At 41.4% G+C, this 5,288-nt stretch overlaps 1 non-coding gene across 1 annotated transcript; it reads left to right on the plus strand.

Annotated features, from left to right (window-relative positions):
• Positions 1–4,473: 4,473 nt before the first annotated feature.
• LOC142425241 (small nucleolar RNA SNORA22) lies at positions 4,474–4,607 on the plus strand. The gene has a single exon (XR_012779590.1). It is a non-coding gene; the product is annotated as a small nucleolar RNA SNORA22 (small nucleolar RNA).
• Positions 4,608–5,288: the final 681 nt, after the last annotated feature.

Below are 5,288 nucleotides of genomic sequence, written 5' to 3' on the forward strand. Positions count from 1 at the left end.
CTGAGCCTGTTCTACTCCCTGACTCCAGGCAGAGATAGAAATTCAGGTAGCTAGGACCCCAAGGTGAAAGGCCGTTCTGTTCTTCGGACAGATTACTCAAAAGGTACGAGCTTAAAAGAGAGAACTCATTAACATCAAGTGGATGCTGGCTCATCAGGGCCCTTCAGGGCAGGGTAGAACTGCCCTGTGAGTTCCTGAGACTGTAACTCTTTACGTGAGTAGAACACCCCATCATTCTCCCATGTGCCAGCTGATGGTTTCAAACTGCTGACCTTTCTGTTTGCAGTCCAATGCACAGCCACTACACCACTACAGCTCTTTGTAAAGAGAGAGAGAGAGCTCCAGAATTTGATAGAAATTCACATTCTAGTATTCAGTTGGCTACTTATGGGCCCATCCATATGAGGGAAAAAAAACAAGTTTGGACAAAGAATTATACAAAAGGATAAGAATAAAGAATATGGGCATTTGCACAGTTCTAGGAATATTCCCAGGTGCCACCAAATGAAGTAGAAACTTCATCATTCAGGAAGCATTGGTTAAAGTATTAGGAGTCTTGCTTCAGTATTGGCAATACCTCTGTTGCAGCCTAGCAATGCTTAAAAGTAATATTTAAATAGATCATATCCATTTTTAAACAACTTAAGAGTGTTCTAGAACAAAGCTCAAGAATATCTATAGAAATACAAAAATATCCAACATGGCAAAATTTACAGTGTCTGACATCTAATTAAAATTACCAGCCATATCATCAAAAACAAAAAATATCATTGTGAATGAGGGGGAGTGCAGAGTGGGGACCCAAAGCTCATCTATAGGCAACTGCACATTCCCTTATGGAAGGGTCACGGGAGAAGATGAGCCAGTCAGAGTGCAGTGTAGCAACAATGAAACATAAAACTTTCCTCTAGTTCTTAAATGCTTCCTCCCCAAACACTATTATCCCAATTCTACCTTGCAAATCTGGCTAGACCAGAGGATGTACACTGGAACAGATAGGAACTGGAAACACAGGGAATCCAGGACAGATGATCCCTTCAGGACCAATGGTGAGAATGGCGATACCAGAAGGGTATAGGGAGGGTGGGGTAGAGAGGGGGGATCTGATTATAAGGATCTACATATACCCTCCTCCCTGGGGGAGATGGACAACAGAAGGGTGACGTCGGACAGTGTAAGATATGACAAAATAGAAGATAGCAACTGAGTAATACATACCAGAGGGACTCCGCAGAAATAACTCCTGGAGAGTTCCTAAGAGGGAAATTCAACACTGCTGGATTGCTGGAGGAGCATCATTAAAATAAGTAGGCACAAATCCACAAGGTTTTGAGGGGCTGGAGGCTTTTGGCTTACCAATGTGGAGGCCAGCTAGGGTTTAACCTTAGTCCCACCACTGTCTTGGCTGGAGCCAGGACCATTTGGAACCAGCAGAGGAGCTTAATCTCATCACAGCCAGATCTTGCCACTGCCTAGGGGCAGGGATTAAATCCTTGCAGCCCCAGGGTCAGGAATCAGGGCTCAGTTACATTGCTACTTTTGTTTCCCTCTCTTCTCTCTATCCCCCCCCCCCCACAGTCTCAGTGGGCTTAGTTTTTTTTTCTCTCTCCTTTTTGTCTCTTCCCTGTTCTCTCACACTCCACTGCTGACCTCCAGACCACTCCCCTTAACCTAGGGCATTTATGCCTGTCCCACATCCAGTTAGGTGAGCTACACCCTGTGCAGCATAGCCTGAGGCTAGGGAAAGCCCAGCTGAACTCCACCAGGGGATACTCCACCCAACTTCTTACCAGGGAATTCCTCCCTGTGTGGCTTGGGGAGTTCCTATTTTTCCTCTGTTGTCCCAAGTGACTGAGAGAATTTCCACCACCTACTTTGGGCCTCACATGGCCTAAGGCAGCTCGGCCAACACACGCCAACATTCCAAGCTGCTGTGGGAACCTCTGTCCAAACTCTGTGGTGATCTACCTGGCCAAGGCCATTCTGCCCACCACTTGCAGTGTTCTGTACCAAAGCAGGAAATCCACAAGCCTTCTGGGTCACTCTCCTGAGAGGGAAGCCACAGGAGGATAAAGTGGTAGGCCAATTCCATAGTGAAATTAGCCGTAGGCAGTTCGAAGAAGCGTTCCTAGAAGTCTCCCAGAAAGAGCCAGTGCTCTTCTGCTCCCTGGAAAATGGCACCTGGCTCCTCTAAAACAATGCAACGCAGTCATCAGCCCCAGCAACCTCAATGAAAAAAAAACAGGAGAAACAAAAGACAATCGCAGAAAAAATAAAATAAATTTTAAAAAAATAAAAAAAAAGACAATCGCAGAAGATGTCCTGAACCTAATGATATGCATAGAAGAAGCAGACATTGAACTGCCACACAAAGAAATTTTCAGAATGCTGCTTAGAGTCATACAGGATATGAAGTAAACAATACAGAAAAAGGTTGAAACGATAGAGGAGATAAAGTCCATACACCAAAGGAAAATACAAGAGCTTAAGGAAGAGATAACAAAAACCAGTAGAAAAATCATGGACCTTGAGAATCGACTGGAGGAAGCAGAGAACTGCACCAGTGACTTGGAGGACAGCCAAGCAGACTTTAACAAACATGAACAAAAATCTAATAAGTACATCAGAGAAGCTGAAGAAAATCTAAGACCTATGTCTGATGCTAAGAAAAGGAACAACATTAGAATTATTGGATTACCAGATAAAAACACAACAAAGAAGTCATCTGGAACAATAGTGAAAGAATTCTTGGAGGAAAACATCCCCACCTTAATCAATAAAAACCAGGCAACCATTCAGGAGGCTGAAAGAACACCAGTTAGACTGAATCCCAAGAAGAATCACAAAGGCACATAATAAACTATCCAACTTTGAGGAAAAGGAGAAAATCATGAGAGCTGCTAGTGAAAAACAAGCAATCACATATAAAAGTTTCCAAATAAGAATACGCTGAGACCTATAGAAGGAGAAGTGAGAGTCTTCCCAGACAAGGAAAACTCAAATAATATGTTAGAAGAAATCCAACCCTACAAAAGACCCTTGCCAACCCAGTGTGGGCAGAAGAACAACACTCACCAATCATAAATAAGAGACCACCACATAGAACAACCTCACCCAGAGGGCAACAAAGAGAAAACAGGCCCCAAGATAGCATTGGCTTAAAATGGAAAGAAGTCAAGAATGATACACACACACACACACACACACACAAAACACTAATAAGAAAGGAGGGTAGGAAAACCCCCAAAACAAAAGGTATAAGATGAAATCACAGAGTCCACAAATGGAAATAATAACCCTGAATATCAATGGCCTGAACTCAGGCATTAAAAGACTGAGGCTAGCAGACTGGCTTAGAAAACACAACCCATCAATCTGCTGTCTACAGGAGACACGTCTCAAGGCTACAGACAAAAATAGGCTGAGAATCAAAGGCTGGAGAAAGGCATACCAGCAAACAACAACTAAAAAACAGCAGGGGTTGCAATCCTAATCTTGGATAAAATTGACCTCAAAGTGAAAACCATAAAAAGAGATAAGGAGGGACACTATACAATGCTCAAGGTAATGGTAGACAAAGAACCACTAAGTATTGTAAACATATATTCGAATGAGAGACCTGCTGAATATGTTAACCAAACACTCCAAAAGATGAAAAAATAAATCAGCCTAAACAATTATAGTCAGTGACTTCAATACACCACTCTCTGAGAAAGATAGATCACAGGGAAAGAAACTCAACAAGGAGACTAGAGAACTAAATACTACAATTTGACCTAGACCTAGCTACTAGTCATTTTGACCTGATATTTACAGAGTTTTTTTTCATCCAAATAAAAAAAATCATATTGTTTTTAAGCCTACGTGGTAATTATTCGAAGATAGACCACATGCTGGGGCATAAGGCGAAGCTACATAAATTTAAGACAATTGATATCATACAGACCTCTCTCTCTGACCACTGTGCAATAAGGGTGTAAATCAACAAAAGGAAGATGAAAAAAACAAGAGCAAACAATTGGAGGATGAATAACTTTCTATTGCAAAAGGAGTGCATACTGGCACAGATCAGAGATGAAATTAGGAAATTTCTAGAAACCAATGATAATGAGAAAACGATGGACCAAAACTTATAGGACACTGTAAAGGCGGTTATCAGAGTAAGTTTCATAGCAATACATGCACACATGAAAAAGGATGAGAGACTCATGAGTGATATGTTGGCACAAAATTTACAACTAGAGCAGAGTGAGCAGGACAATCCCACTAATAGCATAAGAAAAGAAATAGCAAGAATGAGGGATGAAAGAGGGCACATTACAACAGACCTTAATGAAATCAAAAGGATAATTACACAGTACTATGAAGGATTGTACAACAATGAATTCAACAACTTGGAAGACATGGACAAATTCTTGGAAAAACAATACCTCCCTAGACGATCCCCAAAGGACGTCAAGAATTTCAACAGACTCGCACAATAAACATCCAAGTGTGCTTCGTAGTTCCCTTGGCCTTGACACTGTGCTAGAGCAACGTCTGGTCTTTTCCTCTGCATTGAAAGGCACGTTCGTCCTTTCAAATGTATTCAAAAGGCCAGCACATCTTAAAAAAAAAATCTCAACAGACCCATAGCAATAGAAGAAATAGACATGGTTATCAAGAGATTACCAACAAAAATATCCCCTGGACCAGATGGCTTCACTGGAGAATTCTGCCAAGCATTTAGGGAAGAACTAACACCAATCTTACACAAACTCTTCCAGAACACACCTGAACTCCTTCTATGAAGCTAGTATAACTCTGATACCAAAACCTGGCAAGGATCCCACAAGAACCGAGAACTACAGACCAATATCTCTAATGAACATCAATGCAATAATCCTTAACAAAATACTGGCCAATAGAATACAAAAGTACATAAAACAAATAATTCACCATCACCAAGTGGGATTCATACCAGTGATGCAAGGATGGTTCAACATACGAAAGACCATTAGTACCATTTGGTACATTGACATGAAAAACTATAAGAACCACATGATGATATCACTACATGCAGAAAAAGCATCCGACAACAGCCAACACCAATTCCTGTTTAAGACACTTGAGAAGATAGGAATGGAGCTATATATGAAAAACCAACAGCCAATGTGGTAGTCAATGGAGAAAAGACTAACACAATCCCACTGAAAAAGGGGACCAGACAAGAAATACCCCTTTTCCGACTCTTACTTAACATTGCACAGGAGGTTTTAGCTAACAGCATAAGACAAAGAAAAGACATC

The sequence above is a fragment of the Tenrec ecaudatus genome, chromosome 13, assembly GCF_050624435.1.
Source record: "Tenrec ecaudatus isolate mTenEca1 chromosome 13, mTenEca1.hap1, whole genome shotgun sequence".
NCBI lineage: Eukaryota > Metazoa > Chordata > Mammalia > Afrosoricida > Tenrecidae > Tenrec > Tenrec ecaudatus.